Source organism: Taudactylus pleione, unplaced genomic scaffold (genome assembly GCF_031769625.1).
Source record: "Taudactylus pleione unplaced genomic scaffold, aTauple2 ptg000678l, whole genome shotgun sequence".
NCBI lineage: Eukaryota > Metazoa > Chordata > Amphibia > Anura > Myobatrachidae > Taudactylus > Taudactylus pleione.
This window is the reverse complement of record NW_028285080.1, coordinates 3,952,360-3,977,735: the sequence shown is the minus strand read 5'-3', so window position 1 is coordinate 3,977,735 and position 25,376 is coordinate 3,952,360. Positions and strand designations below refer to the sequence as shown.

Here is a 25,376-nt window from a genome sequence, read left to right as displayed (position 1 = left end):
GTTTATCCTATGTTATAGCTGAAATAAGCCATAGCTGACATATGACAAAAGGAATCATTATGCTCTGTATACAAGTAGCATGTATATATAGGATCATTTATATGATGCCACATAGTGTACAAAATTAGACCGAAAACCGTAACCTCATTTGGAGCCAGTGCTGTAGAAAGGCACTAATGGGGGGCATCCACTAGGCAATTTAAGCAGGCGATTGAACGATAACGATATCGTTATCATTCAATCGTTTAGAAATTGTTTTCAAATCGTTCAGAGTGGAAGATCAAATTTCAAGGGAAAATTCAAGGGAAAATCGTTTAGAGGTTGGACAGGGCTAAAATCGTCTAGTGGATGACCCCCATAATGCTCCCTGGGACATCTACTATGCCAGATCTTCCCGAACATATGTTATCATGACAACACAGAAGAGGGTGCCTGGACCAGGAATCTGAGCACTGGGTACATCCTCACCGGGTGACTCCCCAGGTAGCAGGGTGCTGGTCCAGGCCCTCTGCAGGCCAAATACAGGTGCCTGGGTGACGGCACAGCTTGCACTCTTATAGTTACAGCCCTATTTGAAGCAATTAGTAAAAAAAAAAACAAGAGCTTACGACCCAATAAAGATAAACACTAGCTCAGGGGCATAATTTCACAATTGTGAGTCTCATATAAAGATTTGTAATGCCCCCAGGTTCAGTGCAAAGCTAAAAACACATAAACACGGTATGTTCCAGCGATACAGCCGTCAAGATTTGCTTTTTCTTCATCACGCTATTGGGCATTGTATTTGTATATTTGCATTTTATAGAATTTGCCATCTCTACATGGAGCTGGGATGAAGAGTGTCAATTCATTCTGTAGTCAGTATGGTTGTGGTAGGTATTAAGGCCAAATTCTGCTATCAAAACTTGCACATTTTGCTGACAAATGCAGAATGAGGTGAACAATACATTGAACAGTATATTCCGTATGGACACATTTTGCTGTGGCTAAAGAAAAATTAACTCTCAGTGGTAGAAAGAGAATAATGGTTTACAGCATGGTTTAGAAGTGAGGCTGCTTCGAGAGGGACATAGCTAGGGACCTATGAATAAAATAAAGAAAACAATGTTACGCAGTTGTGACTCTTCTTTTGTAAGTGCTCCATAGTAGCTCACATATTACGAACAAGGCTCTGTGTGCAAACATTAGATGATCAAAATGACCATAGCTTTCTAAGGAGAGTGCTAGATGACTATATCTGGTTAGGGCAGACCAAGGCATAATCAGATGGCCCTGCTGTTATGTAAGTTTATATATCTTGTTTAATCAGAATGCATATTTTCTTTTGATACACTTGATTACTGTTACATGTAAGTTCTACCTTTAGGTTTCTGTACTATTTGAGCCCTATTCCTGAGGAGTCCATCCCCTCAATTCCCCATACTATATACACCATTATCCACCAACTCTCAACAGTCTATCAGCAACCCCCAACATTTACCCATATTATCCTCAACACACTGTTACACTATGGCAACCAGTTCACTTCACACAACACTCCAATCACATACAGCCAAAAGTATGTATAGCATAACCAAGACACTTTTTTATTTACTAAGAAACACCACACTACTACACACTGCGATATAACACAAGTTAAAAGTGAACAGAGAGATGATAGACATCAGTACAGCTATCGAACGACTACTGGGATCTCAGCCATCATAGCAAACCTTTCCATCCCAGAATAAAAAGTGTAGTTTATTTTTGATAATGGCTTTTATGTCTCAATACACACCTGCTTTATTTCAGTTTGACTCCTGGAATTCCTTGTCTATACTAACTTAATAAACAGCTCCATTATGAAGTAACAGATAAGTACTAACATGAAAAAAAATCCTGTTATTGGTTGAGACACTTGTCATATGCAGACACATCCTAGCCACTATCACAACTAGTGTCAGAGCTCCAGACTGCTAGCCACTGGCAGCACATCAGCTACCAGCTTAACCAGACCCCATGGGCCCATGGGGTCACCTACAACACCCAGCAGTTCCAGTGAAAAGAACACCTCTAGGTTGCTCTGCAGGCCTAAGAAATTTGGGAATCTCCAAAAGGCCAGTGCAGAAGGGCACAGTACACCAACTTCCCACCTATCGGTAGGTCTCTACCTTTATATACCCTACCAGTGTGGCACCCCGCCTCTGGATCTCTCAAATACCTATACACTGAAGCGCCAAAACTCCAAAAGTCTGTAGACCATAGGGCCAAGGCAAAGGTGCTCCCTACCAGAATCGCCTCACCTCCCTAATCACACATCCATACACTGCTTATTAAGGCATGAAAATACATATACTGAGCAATGGACAGATACGTGTTCATTTCTACTTTCCGCTGAGTAGCACTGTCACTACCCAATAAACGGTTGGCCTGGAACAACATTTGTTACTCATTATTTTCGCGCCCTCAAACTACACAAAACACCCACAGGTTCTCTGCTTGTATTACCCCCTAAAACACCCCCACTTCACATGAACACACACATATTCCCACTACACATAGTCACAACCTTTCTCCTCAATCCCCTCTGTTTTCCCTTCCTCATACCTACTCTATAGGGTGAGCGCTCGGTCATTTGTCTCTTTTGTATTATCTTTCCAGTAGTATTAGGTACTCATACAATACCAAGAAGCACATCCTTTTCCCCTCCCCCTTTTCCCCCATTCCTAACACTAGGCACACTTCATCCCCCACAACACACCAAAGAAGCACGAACCATTACCCCCTTTATTGTTATTGTTGACTTTGTAGCCCAATACTATCCTCTGAATAATTTGCAAAGAGTTGTAAGGGTAAGAGGACATTGCAATTTTATATTGGGGTCTAACGGATATCTGCAAACATAACAAAATATTGGAATTAGATCTAATCTTATAAAGGTTGCCAAAGGTTTAATAGAGTAAATAGAAGGGGTGAGAAGGGGCAAACTTGCTGAGTATGATACGTTATGCTAAAGCAGTCAGAGAATAGATCCTCAGCAAGAACCAGAGTTGTTGTGAGAGTCAGCTTTTATAGCTTGCAGGAATTTTACTCAAAAATCAAGTTAGAGCAGGGCCATAAATGGACAGAGCACGCTGTCAGAGGATTTCTCCACCCACAGAGAAAGAACCAGTGGGGGCATTTTGCAATCATTTATATAGTGCATACTGGGCCTGATTCAGTACGGATTGCAAATGCGATTGCAATAGCGATTACGCACGCAGTCTCACTGTGAAGACATGCTAATCCTCTGCAATCGCAATGCCGTCACAGCACCACATAAAGACACCCACCTTACTTTACACACATCCGTTATACTTATCAAGACGGCGAAACCATCTGTAACATCGAGTACAATCCGAGCCTCACGCACACTTGCACAAGCTCTCACCTTACTCAGGAATTGCTGCATATGGATATTTTATGCACGCCCCTGCAACGGTGTTCAAACGCACTGGCACGCGTGCGTTTCGCAGACCACCACCCCGTCACCACCCCCAAATGGTACTTCCTGTTAATCACTCTGCGATGGGTCTGCATAGCCGCTGGGATTACAGTCCAGATCGCAGTGAAGTGTTTTCGCACACACACTGCGATACATACGCATGCGTAGAACGCATCGATTGGCCGATTGCGTGTGTAATCGCAGTTGCGATCCTTGCTGAATCAGGCCCACTGTCAATTGTACACCATGTGTTGTCAAGGGCTTGTCTGGATGGGACATAGCACACCTGATCAGGTTGTACAAATTAGGTAGAATGGGATTCAATTTATTTTCAGCAATTTTGGCAAAGATCTTTAAGTCAATGTTGTTCAGTGATAGAGAGTTAAAATTAGCATAGGAACAGTTCTTTTCAGGTTTAGGTATCAGCTCTGGTTTTGTTCAAGGTAGAAAAATGTACCTTCAAGGATAGCATTTAATGGTGTAAGTGTGCATTGATAATGACAGCTATGAACCCAAGCAGATGGATAGAGACAATGCATATCCATAGAACTCGGCATATGGGTGAATATCACATTTAGGGCCTGATTCAGCAAGGATCAGTCTGACTGTGAAGATATGCTAATGATTGCAATCGCAATGCCATACGTAGCATAACATAAGAACGCCCTCCTCATCTTACACACATCCATAATACTTCGCAAAACTGCAAAACCATTGGTAACATCAAGTACAATCGCAGCCTCATGCACACATGCACAAGCCCGGACTCATTGCACTCAGTGAAAGTCCAAACTGTGTATGGCATCGCAGTGGCTAATTTATGCATGCCCCTGCAAAGGCGTTCAAACGCACTGGCATGCCTGCGTTTTGCCAACCACCCTTCATCACCACCCCCAAATGGTACTTCGTGACAATCACTCTGGGATGGGTCTGAGTAGTGATCACAGCCCCGATCGCAGTGAAGTGTTTGCGAACGCGCACTGCGATGCATAAACATGTGCATAACTCAGCAATCGGCGTAATCACAATAGCGATCCTTGGAGAATCAGGCAATTAGTACCATGAATGCAATGCAGGAGAAAATATGCCCAACTAACATTCAACTCAGCATCATCCCCAGAGTTTGTGATTCTTATCCAACATAAAATAGCCTTGATAGCCATAACTAAAGCAATACAAAACGATCCTTGTGAGCTGTGACTATATAATCATGCCAGCGTATATTTTTACTGTAATTTAGTCCTTTTTTAAATAGATCTAAGTTTTAAAAAACAGAAAATTATATATTACATGGATTGATTTAAAGAGTGTATAGGATATACAGTAATAGAACTGAAATAGGAAATTTATTGGTCAAAAAATAAGTGAAATTCCCAGATGAAGGAAAACTTAAACTATTTATTCACCAAAGGAGATAGAATTCAGGATATTACATGTTAGCTTAACCTTTGTGGTTAGGAAAATGTTCCTGCTTGAAAAAAAAACTAACCAGAATGTTGTTTCGAGGAAAAAGGTTTGAGATCGAAGAAAAAGGGTTTGCTTATATACAGAAAGAACATATAAATTAATTGTAGGACATAAAATGGGATTCAACCAGCAATTTATTTTCAAATACACATAAAAATTGTGGAACTGAGAGAGAATGTTTAGGTGATTGGCCTATTCAAATAACTTGAGTGATATGTTTTAACTCTTGGTAGATGTTATAATTGCAAAAAAATAAATTAATTGACTGCTAGTTTAGAATGTTTTTAAGTATTAAAAAATAAAGTATTTTAATCAATGGTGGTTTTTTTATGTTGCTGACTTGCTCACGATGGGGGATATGGGAAATCCAGCTCTTATTTTTTGTGAAATGTATTAGTGTAGCATATTTTTCGTAAATGTGAGTACACACAATCAGAAAGGTATATACCTACCAGGTGTATATAAAAAAAATCAGGCTTATCTGTGATCATACCCAATCTTTTTATATGTATTATTTCATCTTTATTTCAACTGTATCAGAAATTCATAGAAAATATGGTATACTTCATGGCATATACATACAGTTTGAATTAAATAAATTATAATATGACACAATGCTTTACCATCATCTTTAAAGTTTTAATGCCGACATATTTAAAATGCTTTAACTAGCATTACATCTGTTTCAGCATATTGCCGCTAACATTCTTCCATCGACATATTCACTGTTGACATATTCACTGTTGACATATTCATTGTTGAGTAAAGGTATGTAATTGCAGTAAGGTTAGTAGGCTGCTCACTAAAAGTATCCTACTATTTGTGTTAAGGAATTTCGAATGCAAGCTCCAATAAGGAAGGGGCTGATGTGAAAGACAAATCTTCTCTTTACTCTGCTATATAATTGGTTGGGCTGTATGAATAACACTAATAGAACACATCTACTTCAAATTAAATAAAAATAAGCTTATCTACTGTAAGTCACTTTTGCACATGAATAATGCCATGAAGGCAACAAAAGCAGTGAAATTGGGGGTCACCTAATCCTCCATTGGTTATGGATGGCTGGTTACACCATATACAGTATATGGAAGAGATCACATTGTCAGCCATAGATCATTTCCCAGAATTCACAACAACATGGTTCTGCTGGTTGGAATTTAAATAATATGATAACTACTAGACATTAATAGCTTGATATCTTCATTTACCAAACACAATTAAAGAAGGAGAACAAAGAAATGCCGTATATAGTGCACTCAAAAAAATGTATATTAAAACTTAACTTTTATTATAGTTGGTTAATACCATATGATAATAACAACAAGCGAAAATTCTTATTTAAAAAAACAAAATAGAAAGTGTCCAAAGAATTATAATAAGTGATTAAAATAAAATGGCGTCCCTGTATTCGTGTGTTCTGCTATATCTGAGGTCTCATTACTGTTAAATGACACAAATCAAATTATATTATTCACATGATAACCTCAAATTGCCTAGTGAACCAAACAAGTGATATGGTATATATTAAGCAGTGTGTCTATTATGCCTGATAACCCAGTTAAAGTAACAATGCTTTTATTAATGTATTAGGAATATGAAGTTGGCTACAGCTGATTTATCATGGGGAAATTTTCACAAATATTAAATATTATTATATCATTCCTACTCAGGATTATATACAGTATGATGAATTAAATTCCCCCTTTGAATATATTTCCTTATAATCCCTTATTGTAGAGTGATTATGTTTATTATCAGTAAACATAAACACTCTACAATAAGGGATTATAAGGAAATATATGAAAAGATGATATTCAAAGGGGGAATATAATTCATCATATATTATAATCCTGAGTAGGAATGATATAATATCATTTAATATTGGTGAAACTAGGAAACTGCTCAGAAAACCAGTTGTCCCCGTGGTTAGTATAGCAGGTAATTCTGTAGCTGCGGTACTTATCTGCTCCCCGTCGTCCTCGGGTCATGCATGCGCACAGCTGCCAGAGAAGTAGTGAGGAGGAGGTGGAAGGATCCCTCTTCGTATTACCGGAACTCTTTCCCATAGGAAGGAGCGGGGATCCGAGAACATTAGCCGTCTGAAGAAGGCGCTTGTTCTCGACAGCAAACTCTGAAAACTTCAGTTTTTGGAGTTTGCTGAATACCAAGGGGGTCCTATCAGACCCCTGATGATGAGTGGCCCGGTAACTTAAATATGCGCAAACATCCCAGCTAGCGTGTGATTCCCACACGTTGGCACATGGAGGCACAGTGGACATCGAACGGAGGACACAGGGCAGAAGACAACCATATCGCTCACCAGGAGGTGAGCGCAACAGGACTACTTGGGTAAGTTGTGCACCTAGGGGAACCAGGACGCCGCTCCGCAAGACACAGCATTTAAACACCCATCACGCACTGAGATTTTTTTTTGGATACTCCTTATCTCTCACAGAGATTTCCCAAACACATATGAATTATGACAATTATCATAATAAGGTATATTCATGACTTTTAACATTTGTTGTTGACTGAGTAGGAGCATTGTGACTCCCATCATACTATTGCAGGGATTTAATAAATAGAATTAGGATCCAAAACCTGGTTTCTACATATTTCATATATAATCTCTGCATTTCATTTTACTGCCATCTATGATTAACCATTGCAATACCATACAATCTATCATGGGCCCTCTATACTTTATTGCATTATCTACCAGTGTACTTCATAGGGACGGGTTACCCCATAGAGGCTCCGCAGCTGACTAACACTACCCCATCATCTAGTACAGCGCAGGTCCCCACCCCAGTTTCACACATCCCAGCATGCCCTGCCACAGTTTTAGCACGTTGGGAAAGCTAGGATGTGTAGATCCACAGCATTTGGAGGGCTGCATTTTGCATACCCCTGTATTAAACCATGTGACCATAGTCAGACAGAATTGCTTTTTTCTAGTAGGCTGCCAGTGAAGATCTATCACTGTGACAAATGATTGATGGAGACAGTGGTGTGGAAAACTATAGCTAAATTTGACCACAATCTGACTGCTTCAGAACAAGAATGCCATACATATTAGAAGTACCCACATCTTCAAAGAAATGAAAGCAGCTTTGGTCAAACAAGGAAGAAAAATCCTGGCAAGGCTTTGGTAGTTATTATCTGATGATCATTTTTTAAGTTTGCTATTGTTGTACAGACATAGGGGCTGGTTCGATATTGCACATAAGTGCAATACTGAATGCAGATTCATGATTATCGGGAATCTGCACGTGTGCAGAAACCGTTCTGTAAATGTGCAGAACAGGTCCTGTGTGATCACACACAGCCCCTGCTATGCCTCTATTGCGGACAGGCAGGGCCATTTAAGGGGCGGTGCGTGGACGGGAATGCCCAGGGTTCCCGGAAACATGGATGCAGTTTCCTGGCCTTGCAAGTTGGCCAGCCTGCATAATATGAGGCTTACTAAGCTGGCTGGCGGCCCGGTGCCGTCCACCATCGCGACCTCGGTCGCAGTGCTGGGATCACAAATGCAGCAGGGAAGTCATACAACTCCTGCTTCATTTGCATAACAGCAAGGATGGAATTGCAAAGCTTCCTGCGTGCAGCTTAGCAATTCCGTCTTAAACTGAGATCCTTCATAAAAATCCCAAGTGTCCCAGCAAGTTTCATGTCCCATTGACACTTTACATTAAAGGCTACCTGTAAAATGTGGAGATTATGGCTAATGAATAATAAAGCATAGTAATAAGTAGGGGTGTGCACCGGCCACTTTTCGTGTTTTGTGTTTTGGTTTTGGATCTGGATCTTTCTTCGTGTTTTGGATCTGGATTGGTTTTGCCAAAACCACCCTTCCGTGTTTTGGGTTCTGGGTTTTGTGTTTTGGATCTGTATTTTTTTTTTAAAAAGCATAAAAACAGCTAAAATCACAGAATTTGTTGGTTTCTCTGCTCCTATGCTATTATTAACCTCAATAACCTTAATTTCCACTCATTTCCAGTCTATTCTGAACACCTCACACCTCACAATAGTGTTTTCATGTCCAAAAGGTTGCACCGAGGTAGCTGGATGACTATGCTAAGCGACACGAGTGGGCGGCACAAACACGTGACCCATCTAGGAGTGACACTGCAGTGGCAGACAGGATGGCAGTTAGAAAAACTAGGCCCCAAACTGTACATAATGCAAAGAAAAAAAAGAAGTGCAAGATGGAATTGTCCTTGGGCCCTCCCACCCACCCTTATGTTGTATAAACAGGACATGCACACTTTAACAAATCAATCATTTCAGCGCCAGGGTCTGCCACACAACTGTGGCTGAAATGATTGGTTCGTTTGGGCCCCCACAAAACAAGCTGGCAATTAATGTGTCCCTGCACAAACTGGCTCTACGGAGGCAAGATGTCATCCTCATCCTCCTCATCCACCGATTCCTCACCCTCTTCAGTGTGTACATCCTCATCCTCACAAAGTATTAACTCGTCCCCACTTGAATCCACCACCACAGGTCCCTCTGTACCTTCTGGAGGCTGGTCTCCCTGGAAGAGCTGATAATTCATTTTGATGAACATCATCTTCTCCACATTCTGTGGAAGCAACCTCCTACGCCTTTCGCTGACAAGGTTCCCGGCTGCACTAAACACTCTTTCGGAGTACACACTGGAGGGGGGGCAACTCAGGTAAAATAGAGCCAGCTTGTACAGGGGCCTCCAAATTGCCTCTTTTTCCTGCCAGTACAGGTATGGACTGTCTGACATGCCTACTTGGATGCTGTCACCGATGTAATCCTCCACCATTCTGTCAATGGTGACAGTATCATATGCAGTGACAGTAGACATGTCAGAAATTGTTGCCAGGTCCTTCAGTCCGGACCAGATGTCCAAACTTGGTCCTGCCTGCCCTGCATCACCGCCAGCGGGTTGCTTAGGATACCTAAGTTTTTTCCTGGCAGCCCCAGTTGCGGGAGAAAATGAAGAAGGAGCCGTTGACGTGTCACGTTCCGCTTCAGCTGACAGTGTGTTCACCAGCAGGTCTTTGCACCTCTGCAGGCTTGTGTCGGCCGGAAAGAGAGACACCACATAGGCTTTAAACCTAGGATCAAGCACGGTGGCCAAAATGTAGTGGTCTGATTTCAACAGATTGACCACCCTGGAATCCTGGCAAAGCGAATGAAGGGCTTCATCCACAAGTCCCACATGCCGAGCGGAATCGCTCCGTCTTAGCTCCTCCTTCACTTTCTCCAGCTGCTTCTGCAAAAGCCTGATGAGGGGAATGACCTGACTCAAGCTGGCTGTGTCTGAACTGACTTCACGTGTGGCAAGTTCGAAGGGCTGGAGAACCTTGCACAACACGGAAATCATTCTCCACTGCGCTTGAGTCAGGTGCATACCCCCTCCTTTGCCTATGTCATAGGTGGATGTATAGGCTTGTATGGCCTTTTGCTGCTCCTCCATCCTCTGAAGCATATAGAGGGTTGAGTTCCACCGCGTCACAACCTCTTGCTTCAGGTGATGGCGGGGCAGGTTCAAGAGTGTTTGCTGGCGCTCCAGTCTTCGGCACGCAGTCGCTGAATGGCGAAAGTGGCCAGAAATTTTTCGGGCCACCCAAAGCGTCTCCTGCACGCCCCTGTCGCTTTTCAGAAAATTCTGCACCACCAAGTTTATTGTGTGAGCAAAACATGGGACGTGCTGGAATTTGCCCAGATGTAATGCCCGCACAATATTGGTGGCGTTGTCAGATATCACAAATCCCCAGGAGAGTCTAAGTGGGGTAAGCCACTGGGCGATGATTTCCCTCAGTTTCTCTAAGAGGTTGTCGGCGGTGTGCCTCTTACTGAAACCGGTGATACACAGCGTAGCCTGCCTTGTAACGAGCTGGCATTTCTGAGATGCTGCTACTGGTGACGCTGCTGCTGTTGCTGCGTAAGGTGATACATCTACCCAGTGGGCTGTCACAGTCATATAGTCCTTAGTCTGCCCTGTTCCACTTGTCCACATGTCCGTGGTTAAGTGGACATTGTGTACAACGGCATTTTTCAGGACACTGAGGACACTTTTTCTGACGTTTCTGTACAGTCTCGGTATCGCCTGCCTAGTGAAGTGGAATCTAGACGGGATTTGGAACCGGGGACACACTACCTCCATCAATTGTCTAAATCCCACTGCACTAATGGCGGATACCGGACGCACGTCTAACACCAACATAGCAGTCAAGGCCTCAGTTATACGTTTTGCTTCAGGATGACTGCTGTTGTACTTCATCCTCCTCGCTAAGGACTGTTGGAGGGTCAATTGTTTAGTAAAAGTAGTGGTGTTCCTACTTCCTCTCTGGGATGATGAACGACTCCCAGCAGCAGCAACAGCAGCAGCGGCAGCAGTAGGCGTAGCAATGCAGGATCCTCCGGAGGAATCCCGGATAGGAGAGTCAGTCATGCCAGTGATATGGCCTGCAGGACTACTTCCGATCCTGACTAAGGAGGAAATTGACGAGGAGGGAGTTGACGGTGTGGTTTGCAGGCGCTTGGATACAACAGGACAACGGGATTTAGGTGTCCCTGGACTGCTTACGGTCTGAGCCAAAGTTTCTGAACTTGACAGTAACTTTTTATGAACGCGCTGCAGGTGCCGTATAAGGGAGGATGTTCCTAGGTGGTTGACGTCCCTACCCCTACTTATTTCACCTTTACATATGGTACATATGGCAAGACAGTTGTTGTCTGGATTTGGATAGAAATATTGCCAGACCAAAGAGGTGGAATGTTTGGTCTTCTGCCCAGGCATGACCGTGATGGGCTTTTTCATCCCACGGACAACAACTGTCTCCCCCGGAGCCTGATTTAAACAAACCACATCACCATCAGAATCCTCCTCGCCAACTTCCTCCTCAGCGCCAGCTACACCAGTATCCTCATCCTGTTGTACTTCAACAGTGACATCTTCAATTTGCATATCAGCAAGTGGACTGTGGGTGCTCCTTTCAGCACTTGCAAGGGGCGTGCAAATGGTGAAAAGAGCCACCTCTTCCCGTCCAGTGCTGGGAAGGTCAGGCATCGCAACCACCACCACACTTGGACTCTCCTTGGGGATTTGTGATATCTTCTTAGAAAGCACAGTTCTTCGCTGTGCTTTTGCCAGCTTAACTCTTTTGATTTTTTTAGTGGGAGGAGTGCTTCCATCGTCATGTGAAGCTGAACCACTAGTCATGAACATACTAGGGATCGACCTTAGCCGTTCCTTGCCACTCCGTGTCGTAAATGGCATATTGGCAAGTTTACGTTTCTCTTCAGCTGATTTAAATGTCTTTTTCAAGGTCATTTTCCTGAACTTTGCCATTTGGGATTGTATGTGCCCTCTACTATGACATTGGGCATCGGCCTTGGCAGACGACGTTGATGGCATGTTATCGTCTATGTCATGACTAGTGGCAGCAGCTTCAGCACTAGGAGGAAGTGGTTCTTGATCTTTCTCTATTTTATTTTTATCGGAGAAAGTTTGGTCCTCCATTTATGTTATATCGATTTGATATATACGTGCGGCTAAACACAGAAAATAATTTTTTTTTGGGTTTGGACTGGAGTGTACTTTGTGGGTTACAGCACCCTTTAACGGTCAAGCCAGCCGGCCCTTTACTTATGACACAGGCGCACTCTTGGCACTACTTTGTTGATGCACGTGCGGCTACTGCGCACACAATTCACAAACACAGAAAATAATTTTTTTTTGGTTTGGACTGGAGTGTACTTTCGGGGGTTACAGCACCCTTTAACGGTCAAGCCAGCCGGCCCTTTACTTATGACACAGGCGCACGCTTGGCACTACTTTGTTGATGCACGTGCGGCTACTGCGCACACAATTCACAAACACAGAAAATAATTTTTTTTTGGTTTGGACTGGAGTGTACTTTCGGGGGTTACAGCACCCTTTAACGGTCAAGCCAGCCGGCCCTTTACTTATGACACAGGCGCACGCTTGGCACTACTTTGTTGATGCACGTGCGGCTACTGCGCACACAATTCACAAACACAGAAAATAATTTTTTTTTTGGTTTGGACTGGAGTGTACTTTGGGGGTTACAGCACCCTTTAACGGTCAAGCCAGCCGGCCCTTTACTTATGACACAGGCGCACGCTTGGCACTACTTTGTTGATGCACGTGCGGCTACTGCGCACACAATTCACAAACACAGAAAATAATTTTTTTTTGGTTTGGACTGGAGTGTACTTTCGGGGGTTACAGCACCCTTTAACGGTCAAGCCAGCCGGCACTTTACTTATGACACAGGCGCACGCTTGGCACTACTTTGTTGATGCACGTGCGGCTACTGCGCACACAATTCACAAACACAGAAAATAATTTTTTTTTGGTTTGGACTGGAGTGTACTTTCGGGGGTTACAGCACCCTTTAACGGTCAAGCCAGCCGGCCCTTTACTTATGACACAGGCGCACGCTTGGCACTACTTTGTTGATGCACGTGCGGCTACTGCGCACACAATTCACAAACACAGAAAATAATTTTTTTTTGGTTTGGACTGGAGTGTACTTTCGGGGGTTACAGCACCCTTTAACGGTCAAGCCAGCCGGCCCTTTACTTATGACACAGGCGCACTCTTGGCACTACTTTGTTGATGCACGTGCGGCTACTGCGCACACAATTCACAAACACAGAAAATAATTTTTTTTTAGGTTTGGACTGGAGTGTACTTTCGGGGGTTACAGCACCCTTAACGGTCAAGCCAGCCGGCCCTTTACTTATGACACAGGCGCACGCTTGGCACTACTTTGTTGATGCACGTGCGGCTACTGCGCACACAATTCACAAACACAGAAAATAATTTTTTTTTGGTTTGGACTGGAGTGTACTTTCGGGGGTTACAGCACACTTTAACGGTCAAGCCAGCCGGCCCTTTACTTATGACACAGGCGCACGCTTGGCACTACTTTGTTGATGCACGTGCGGCTACTGCGCACACAATTCACAAACACAGAAAATAATTTTTTTTTGGTTTGGACTGGAGTGTACTTTCGGGGGTTACAGCACCCTTTAACGGTCAAGCCAGCCGGCCCTTTACTTATGACACAGGCGCACGCTTGGCACTACTTTGTTGATGCACGTGCGGCTACTGCGCACACAATTCACAAACACAGAAAATAATTTTTTTTTTGGTTTGGACTGGAGTGTACTTTCGGGGGTTACAGCACCCTTAACGGTCAAGCCAGCCGGCCCTTTACTTATGACACAGGCGCACGCTTGGCACTACTTTGTTGATGCACGTGCGGCTACTGCGCACACAATTCACAAACACAGAAAATAATTTTTTTTTTGGTTTGGACTGGAGTGTACTTTCGGGGGTTACAGCACCCTTAACGGTCAAGCCAGCCGGCCCTTTACTTATGACACAGGCGCACGCTTGGCACTACTTTGTTGATGCACGTGCGGCTACTGCGCACACAATTCACAAACACAGAAAATATATTATTTTTTTAGCACTTGGGGGGAGCACCCCTGATGGACAGAGCACCCCCTGGACAACACTACAGCACTCCTTTAGGACTGGGACACTGCACAGGACTTTGGAGTGGACACAGCCCCTATGGAGAACTGACTGCACAACACAGTCCAGCCAGCCCCTATGGACTTTGAAGTAGTGGACACAGCCCCTATTAACAACAGCAGCACAGCACAACACAGCCAGCCCCTATGGACTTTGAAGTAGTGGACAACAGCAGCACTACACTACACTACACTACACAGCCCTAACTCCCACCCTCCCTCTTCACTGTCCACAGCCGAGTGAGAAAATGGCGCCGACGTGTGTACCTTATATAGGATCCAAAACCCGCGAGACTCGGAAGGCGGGAAGATGACGTTTTGCCTCGATTTCAGATCCGAGTCAGGCGGGAAAAGTCGAGCCTGACTCGGATCGGACTCGGATCGGGGGGGCTCGGGGGGGTTCGGATTTCAGAAATCCGAACCCGCTCACCCCTAGTAATAAGCAGTGGACATGTCTGTTAAGCAAATAAAGAGCTTCAAACTTGGCTTTTTCACCCATTGGGCAGTGTGAACGCATAAGGATTACAGGATAACAAGATATTTTTAAACTTTGGAATTTACACTTGTCAGGGGTATTATATTCTTTATCACAGTGAAAATATAATCATTTAAGCCACAGGTTCTCAAACTCGGTCCTCAGGACCCCAAACAGTGCATATTTTCCATGTCTCCACACTGAATCAAGTGAAATAATTATCTCCACCTGTGGACCTTTTAAAATGTGTCATTGAGTAATGATTACACCTGTGCACCTGCTGGGTGACCTGCAAAACGTGAACTGTGTGGGGTCCTGAGGACCGAGTTTGAGAACCACTGATTTAAGCAATTGGGCAGAGATTAACTGAGTGAAGGATCTAGGGATGGAGATTTGACTGAATCTGAAATTCACTAATTAGTCTGCAAGGCAGCCCCTGGCTATTACACTAGAAGGGAAAACAAAACACAAACACATCCATAAATAAACTTTTTTCACCTCTTTATTAATATACAGGGGCGCTAAGAGGGAGGGGAGAGCGATGCTGAGCTGAGGGGCTCACAGCAGCACTGCAAAAATGATTTTTTTTTATCCCTTCTCCAGGCCTGGCATGGCTCTCTACACCCATGTTAATATATAAAATAAAATGTTCTTTGTTTTAATCCATTGTAGTCCAAATAGGATGTAAATAAAAACCCTAATCCAGCCCAGGCAGTCTAATGCTGTAACTGGAGGATTTTTAAGGATATAGGGCTCTATTTACTACAATCCACATATTGAATGCAGATTGTAGTGTGATATTAACAACTGAATTCGCATTGCGAATTCAAGCAATATCACAGGGATTTACTACAAATCCCTTGCAGGGACATAGCTTGCGATAAAGCTCTGTCCCTGCGAATCCCCTTTGGAGCCTTATCACGGTATTTTTGCAAAAAATACCGTGACTAAGTGCCCGCGCATGCGCTGACCGGTCGCCGCTGCTACCTCCCGGTGCTAAGCCCCGCCCCTGCAATCGCGGACCCCCTGCGGCCCCCCCTCCCTTAATTACACTTACCTGCATGATGCGGGCCTCTGGTGATGTTCTCCATGCCTCCGGTCAGGTGATCTCCCATACTGCACCGGACCCGATCACCTGATGACCGGGCAGCAGTGCACTATGGGAGACCAGCTGACCGGAGGGGAGTCATCATCGGAGGCCTGATCACCGGTCCCTGGAGTCAAGTGAGTAAATTTTTTTTACCAATTTTTTTTTTTTTTTTTTTACAGTAATCAACTTGCGGTCTGTTTAGACCACACAGCTGATTACTGGGATTACTCTGCTCTCCCCGTTAGAGCGGAGCAGGAGTCCGGTAACCGTCGGAGACCCTGGATAACGCCACATCCAGGTGGCGTTATTATCACAGGGCTTTCCCCGATATTTTTTCACATTTTATTTTTAGTAACTCTGGTCAGATCACATTTCCCATTACAGTTATGGGAAATGTGATCTGCTTTATTAAAAATAAGTGATACTTAGGGGCTGGAGTAGAATTTTACGAATTCTACTCCAATTGCCCTGTAATAACTATAGGTGATACTAAAATAATGTGAAAAGGGTGTGAAAACACCCTTTTTCACTTTATTTTAGTCAAAATAATGTTAATAAATAGAGCCAATAATGTCCATTTTTTTAGTTACTTTTCATTTATTAAACAGTGCACTGTGGCCCTGATTCAGAGCCGGACGCTCTGAAAGAGCGCTCGCTCTGAATCTGGGCACTTTATTTTTTTTGTGCGGCCTCCTGGCCGCTCGCATAGCTGTGGGTGACCACCCATAGCTATTGCGAGTGGCCAGGATGATGGTCGCGATGGTCAAGACCATCACGACCCTTGTGGTAGGGTCTCGTGGCCGCAAGCCCCAGAGAGCTTCTGGCTCTAATAGAGCCGCCCACAAATGGCAGGCGTTCGCTTGGGAACGCCTCTGTTTGTGAAGCCACCCCCCGGCCACGCCTACCAAACGGGGTGAGCTGTCAATCACCATCGACAGCTCGCCCCCTTTGGTGCGAGACCCTTTGCTAGCCAGGTCTCGCGCATGCGCACGACGGAGCCGACTCCGTCGTGCGCATGCCCAGTGGGCAAACATCGACCCGGTTGCGAGCGCTCAGTGCTTGCGACCGGGTCTGAATCAGGCCCAGTGTACGAGTAGTGTTTTATTAAACAAATCAAATCAATTTATTGTCACATCCACATAAAATGCGTCAGCGAAAATGAAATGCACGGTACTCACAATCAACAATTACATAAAACAATTTAAATTGTTTAAATTAACTATAGCAGCAAGAAAAAAACTATTCTGCATCCTACTAGTACCACACCTGAGACATCTGAAACGCTTTCCAGAAGGCAAAAGAGAGAACAGAGAATGGCAAGGATGGTTATGATCGGCAACCATCTTATTAGCTTTAGAAGCACACCTTTTAATATAAATATCTTCTAGCCTAGGTAAAGACTGACCAATAATTCTTTCAGCTGACCTAATCACTCTAGACAATGATGTATACTCCAGACATGTGGAGTTCCCGTAACAAACAGTGATTGAATAAGTTAACAGGCTCTCAATTATACCGCGGTAAAAATTTACCAGCAACGGCCTTGATAATCCACTTACTTTTAATTTTCTAAGAAAGTACAGGCATTGCTGAGCCTTACCTACCACTGAAGAAACATGCGATGACCAAGACAAGTCTACCAAGAACTTAAAACCACCCACCCTCTCTACTTCAACACCTTTCAAAAATAAGGGACCGGGAGCACTTTTCCTAGGCCTCCTAAAATTAACCACCACCTCTTTAGTTTTTTTGCTGTTTAACAGCAACTTATTATCCTCACCCCAACTAATAAGTCGATCTACCTCTGCCCTATAACTGTCCTCATCCTCATTAATAATCAGACCCACAATTGTGGTATCATCAGCGAATTTCACAATGAAATTAGATTCAGAACTGGAAACACAGACTGAAGTATTCAAGGAGTAAAGGAAGGGACTGAGAACACAACCTTGAGGTACTCCTGTATTTACAACAATTGGAGATGAAAACAGATCTCCCAGCCTAACCTACTGTGAATGGTCAGACAGAAAATCCAACAACCAATTGCAGATGGATGCGTCAAAACCGATTGCTAAAAGTTTTGCTATAAGTAAAGACGGTACAACAGTATTAAAAGCCGAACTGTAGTCTACGAACAACAGTCTGACATACGAATCTTTATTCTCTAGATGACACAATACCTTGTGAAGAACCATAAGAGCAGCATCTTCAGTAGATCTATTAGATCTATAAGCAAATTGATAATTATCAAAAGCATCCGGGATGCCACCCTTAAGGCATACTAAAATCAAACGCTCAAAACACTTCATGATTAATGAAGTAAGGGCAATAGGCCGAAAATCATTTAAACCAGAAATGGACGTGGTTTTAGGGACTGGAATAATTGTGGTAGTCTTAAAACAACCCGGGACAATACCCTGAGTAAGGGACAAATTAAAAATAATTGTGAAAATGCCAGATAATTGATCAGCACATTCACGTAAAACCTTGCCAGGAATACAATCAGGACCAGCAGCCTTCCTAGAACTAGTCCCCAGCAGGCAAGACCTAACATCGGCCTCTGCCGGCACCCTCCCCAGACACTGACTGTGAGTACAGCAGCCGCAGCGTGCAGACGCACCGCCATCTTGCCCGATGGCAGGTGCTGAGTGCACTACAATGGCTGCTTTTTTTCCACTAATTGGGCTACATAACAAATATAGACCTTTTCATTATTTATTTACATTAAACAACACTGGCCTTATGCAATCAGTAGCACTGAGGTCATGGGGATCTATTTCACTTTTTTGTTATTGAATCTAAACAAAATTTTACACGATTTGCAACTTTTGAACAAAAATTCAGGTGAATTTTGACAAATAGCATTTGTTCAACTTCAATATGCACACTTAAGGAATTTTGTGGTAGATAATAAAACTTTGCATGCGCTAGATACATACAAAAGCTCTGTGAAATTCACTGACTGTGCCGATATCTGTAGTATTGTCTAAGGGCAGTGCATGGAGAGTCCTGGGATCCATGAAAACAATTGCTGCAGCTTGGATCTACGTGTTCTTAAGATGTGGTTTTATTATTCTCAAGTAGCTTCAGATGTATGCCCAGAGAAGGTGTGCAAACATATTGTAATATGTTCACTAATAATTTAGTTATAAACTAAGTAATACATGTACTGTACAGAACTAAGTAATACATGTACTGTACAGAACTAAGTAATACATGTACTGTACAGAACTAAGTAATAAATGTACTGTACAGAACTAAGTAATACATGTACTGTACAGAAAAGAGATACAAGGGAAGATGTCTTGGAGAGTGCTAAAGTGGAGTAGTTGCAGAAAGCATGGAATCAGCTTCTAACTGTTATTTCACAGACTGTTCTAGATAAATGACAGTTAGAACCTGCTTGGTTGCTTTGGGCAACTTCTCCATTGTATCTCTCTCCGAGGCTTGATATATATCCCATCAAAATCTACTCATCAGAAACAATGTTGGTCTCATCACATAGGACATGAGTGGAAACTTGTATCCAACTGTAATACCCGCTACCTGCTGTGTTGATGATGGCTACAGCGGGGTGGCCGGGCGAGAGGTTGCTCATAACTACACAGAGTCATACTGAAAGAGAAATCCAGACACAGCCATTCTCTGGGAGAGATGCTGTTATACAAAGTGAGTCCCTTACTCGAGAAAGAGACTCTGGTATCGGTGTATTGGAGAGTGAGCAGAGAAGGATGACCAACATGAAGAGAAGGGTCTGGCTGAATGTTGCATGAGGTGTGAGGCCTACCAGACCAGATAAGTTCCAAAGTGCAATCTACTTTGTAGGTGAAAATTATTATATTGTCCACCTGGTATTAAATTATGAGTTTGTCAATGGGAGATGCCTGCTAATTCCATCTGAAGAAGTCATTATTCACTAGAGACAAGTGTGATAAGTTGTGTTATATCACTGTCCCCATAGAGATCAATGAAGATACTGGTCTCCTCTGTTGACTATTGTAATAATTGAAAAATCTATGAGTTTACGAAATTTCCTTTTCTCCGTCGAAAAATGGATGTTATAAAAACATTTCTGTACATACATTACTTATTTTGACAAAGAAATGCGAACATATGAGTACTATACTATGCAAACAAAATTTGAAAGGCCCCGCACCGATTGTGCTAATAATTACAAAACCAGAGTTTGTTGTATCTGTTAGAAGGTTCTAATAATTCCCCATAGTGTATGATTATTACATATATCAAGTAGTATATATATGGAGGTGCTATTCGACAATTTTGAAAGCAATATTTAGAGAAACAAAGAAAACAAGGCAAGATTTGGATGTCAAATGCACTATTTAGTTCTGTAATTAAATTCTTTCAAGAGTTCTCTGGAAAAATATATCTAAAATATAAAATCTTTATTAATTATTATTTAAATATATGATTGTCCAACTAAGAGAATTTTTTGAAGGTGAAATATTTTTAAAATTAAAGACAATTAGGTAGTGTAAAGATGTGTTTATTGAATATAAGAAAAAGTGATAGAGATTTAAAAGAGTGTCCTTGCTGCCGTCGGACTAATAATAGTCTATTAACAGCACTTCAAATATCAAATGTACGGGTTAATGTTTAAGTAACAGTAGGGTACCAATTAGTTCATGTTCAGTGGGACTTATTTCCCCAGTGTTTGGGCATTGAGGATCATGCCATTTAGTTCTCTTTATAATTCAGAGAGAAATATCATAAATTTGGTGTAAATCAAACACTGCCTTGAATAGCAGCTACGTTGTGAAATGCGCATTGGCGGTTCACATGCTGCCGCCGGACTCAACAACATTGTGCTGTGAATACACACCTAATATAATTTATACAGCACCTCAATATTGGGGGATATAACTGGGGTTGTCCAGCTTGAGTATACATCTATAGATGAGAGATACCAAGTACAGCACGGAGATCAGCTCTGGAGGAAGATATCTGTAACAGAGGCACAACCAGTGAGAGCAAATGCTCTGTAACAGAGTAACAACGGCACTGTTTAAATAAAGAGATATAGGCCCTCATTCAGAGCCACTCGCAAACAGCAGTACGCTCGTTGCGTTCCGATGTTGAATAACCGCGCATGCGTCGGTGTAACACTGCGCATGTGCGTACGGCAGATTGCGAGCTTTTTTGGTCTCGTTCATCAAATAGCGTACAGGAAGTGACATGTCAAATGTGATTGACAGAACAGGGCGTTTTTGGGTGTTGACGGGGGTGGAGATGGAAAAACGCAGGCGTGGAGAGGCGTTTTTGGGGCGTACATACATTAGCAGATGCGAGCGTAAAATGTGTTCGGACCGACTCATACGTCACTGGATGATCCTCTTTCCCTTCAAAATGCTCGCACAGCTTAGGGTCTGGATTACTCGACCACATTGGCGATGGCCTTCTCCTCCGTCCCGGGACTCCACGATGTTGTTGCGATTAATCGTGGGTGGTCTGAAAAGCAATTAGTGTTGGATTGAAAACCGGCTTGGTATGTGTTTTGAAATCAGTTTTTTGGGATAGCACAAAACCGTACGCAGGTGGAAATCAGAGCTGCTAATGTCAGGATGACACAATCAATTTGCGTACATTTGTGGGGGTTTATTTTGGCCTCAATTTGGTGGTTAGGGCCTATTGTAACAATAATGTCATCATGTTTTAATTTTCTCACCATTTTATTTTTGCCTCTTGAATTTGCCTCGTTATATGAATTTTTAAACGTTCCTTAAAGAGCCCTTTTTAAAAAAAAAATTTTTTTTTTTTTTGGCAAGTTTTTGCCTTTTGGGCCAGGATTAAATGTAACCCATTTGTACAATAATTTCACAATACAATGTCAGATTTTTGGTGTCAATTTATTGGTCAAACCAAAAATAAATTAATAAAAAATTTGGGGACATCTTTTTTTGGCAAAGATCAGTCCCAAAATCAAACAAATTGGCCCAACATAACTGTTGACATAAACATACAACAAAAAATTAAAAACATTTCACAAGAAAGGAGAGGGAAGTTTTTACCAGAAAGGAATATGAGCCAAGCACAGAAGGATTGTGGGAAAAGTCGCAATTGCTGTCACCGTTTTTTCACCCGTTTGGATGGGGGAGTTAGGGCGCCAGACCGGGTCCGGGATGTCATCGGGCTGGCCTGTCCAGAGGCAGATGTTGTGGCCTCTGGACTAGGCACAGGGCTAGGCACATTTGGAGGATTGGCTGATGTTGTGCCAGAGGTGGAGGATTCTGATGTTCCGGCAGGAAGGGAGGTCGGCTCCACCATGTGCTGGCGAATGAGCTGCTCCAGGGCATTGGCGATGCGGATGTTGGCCCTGGTATTTGCCGCCAGAGCCTGACCAATGGTCACGTTGGCCGCAGCATTTTGCTCCAGGGCCTCAGCCACCCGTAGCAGACTGGCGTCCATCCTCTGCAGAATCTCCGTATAGAAATCCGATTTGAAATTGAGTTCTGTGAGGAGGGACACTGCCTGCGAGGGGGATTGCCCTGGACTGGCTTCTGCAGGGTCCTCAGCCGGATGTACTGGTTCCTCCCCTGCCGAGCCAGCAGAAATTCGGCGGCCAAGGCTCCCCTCTGGAGCAGACTCATCCGCCTGTGTCTCTGTAAGGAAAAAAGAGAAAAGACACATTAGAATCTACATATTGGCCCACTAACATTTCAGAGTTGGTGACATCAAAAGATGTACCTGGGACAACATGAGGAGCCGCAAAGTCTGGCATGTCCGTATCCATGTTGGACATGCCAAACACCTCCACAGGCTGCACACACCCCTGTGCCAGCTCTTCTAAATCCGTCAACTCCAATGACACAGGGGTGGGACCCCCACCTGTCCCCCTTGCATGCCTAGCCCTGTCCGCGAGTTTTTGCTTTAGGCGATATTTGAAGTCGCCCCATCTGTGGGAAAAAATTGAAGCCATTATCCTTTTGTTTAAAATGGTGTTTGTTTTTAGGGGGGGCAAGTGTTTACTTACCGCCGTTTGACATCCCGGGCTAGACGGACATAATCACCCACCCTATTGACAGCAACGGCTACCTTTTCCCACATTCTCCCCTTCTGGCTTAGACTCATATTCCTGTCTGCCTGTGGCAGGATGTCCACACACTTCTGTATCAAAACCTCCATCTCCTTTCTTGTGAAATGTGGCTGCCTTTTTTTTTTGGCAGCTTTGGCCGGAATACTGGGCCCAGCAGCCTCTTCCATGTCATCCTCCTCACCTATTTGTGTAAATATTCAGATTTCACAAATTCACAACTTGCCCAATCTTATGTTTCAAATTAATCATTGATACAAAATGCATGAAAGACTTACCGCCTGACTCTTGGGCATTGTTTCCATGGTCTGTCGCCATGTCTGAGGTCCAAACAAGAAATACACCAGAATTTTAATGTGTTTTCGTGACGTATTTATACATGCGTCCTTATTTTGCGGCCGCATCATTGATTGTGCGTTCCTATGATCCCTCCTTAATTTGTGCGGGAAACGAAACACTATTTATGGCTTGGTGTGTCTCGAGTCGAGGTGGCATTTTTGGATTGTTGGAGGTTACCTTGGTTGGAGTTTCTTGTTTGCGGATAAAGGAGTTGGCGTTTGGAGTTTATTTTGTTTGCTAGATTTGCGTTTTTATTTTCCGTTCTCTTTTTTGTTTTTTGTTTTTTTGGCCTCGTTTCTTGATTTGGTAAGTTTTGTGAAGTCTAACTTTTGTTCAATTGTTGTCTCATTGTGTTTCTTCTTGTTTTTAATTTTTGGATCCATAATTTCATATCTTTTAGCTTTTTATTAATTTCGGACCCAAAGACCTTTTGATTTGGACTCTTATATATTTGCTCTTGGTAAGTCCATTTTTTATCTTGTATTTGTGAACTAATTAGCGCATTTTTCTCTGTTTGTATAGTGACTTGTATTTGCGAACTAATTAGCGCATTTTTAATACTTACTATTGTGACTTGTATTTGCGAACTAATTAGCGCATTTTTCTCTGTTTGTATAGTGACTTGTATTTGCAAACTAATTAGCGCATTTTTAGTACTTACTATTGTAACTTGTATTTGCGAACTAATTAGCACATTTTTACTACTTACTATTGTGACTTGTATTTGCGAACTAATTAGCGCATTTTTAAATGCTTATTAATCCTGTAAAATTTTTTGAGGTTGCCCTTTCGCTTTTTTGGCAAACATTTCAACCCATTTTGATGTACTGTGTGCAATGTCGTTTTGCTCTTTTGCCAAATGTGTGTTTCGCATATTTTAAGTTTTGTCTAGCACAAAATTTAAAAACATAAATGCACAGAGTAAAATTTTTCAAATTATTTTTGTGATTAATTTCAGTTTGGACGTATCATGACAATACCCCGGCATGTAAGCATCAATGGATGGTATCATCAAGCTAAGTTGTTCTTAATTTTCTTTTGGGGTGGGTCCAAAGCCTTACATTCCAATCTTGCCATTTCAGGTTGATCTTGGGCGGATTGTTCTGGCCATGCTCCCGGAAGCCGACCAACCTCAATCTCGTCCCAGGCGTAGGCATCGTAGGCATGCAAGGCCCCAGATATTTCGAACACGTGTCACCCTTTTTGGAATGCCCGATGATGAGGTTTTAAGACGCTACCGTCTTCCTCCCAAAATCATCATAGACACTCTCTCATTAATAGAGAGTGATCTTGAGCGGCAAATTGACAGTCCAACAGCAATACCACCACTGACGCAAATTATGGCGGTGTTACATTTCTGTGCCTCAGGATCGTTTCAAACAATGGTGGGAATAGTGGCGGGCATCTCACAATCCTCCTTTTCCCGGATCCTGAGGGCAGTGATGGAGGCACTTTTCAAGCACCTCCATCATTTTATTCAAATGCCTTTGGATATGGGTGCCCTTAGTGTGGCCAAGGCCAATTTTTACCAAATAGCTGGCTTCCCACACATCATAGGGGTTGTGGATGGTACTCACATACCACTTCAGCCTCCAGCACGGCTGGAGGCCATATTTCGAAACAGGAAACACTATCACTCCCTAAATGTAATGGTGGTATGTGATGCCTCCCTCCAGATCCTGTCCCTGAATGCAAAATTACCAGGAAGTGCACATGACTCCTTCGTCATCCGGCAATCAGGGATATGGCACAAATTAACCAACCTACAAGCTGGTGATGCGTGGCTTCTGGGTAAGTGTAGACCTTTAGTACATAAAAATGTGAAGCTTGATACACAGTGATCCTGATGTTGTCTATTCTTTTTCACAGGAAACAGTGGATACCCTTGCATGCCCTGGCTGCTCACTCCTTATTTGGCTCCCACACCAGGTCCACAAAG

At 43.1% G+C, this 25,376-nt stretch overlaps 1 protein-coding gene across 1 annotated transcript in view; it reads right to left on the bottom strand.

Annotated features, from left to right (window-relative positions):
* BMP5 (bone morphogenetic protein 5) overlaps nucleotides 1-25,376 on the bottom strand; it is a 246,546-nt gene that overhangs the window by 89,732 nt on the left and 131,438 nt on the right. The window lies entirely within an intron of this gene.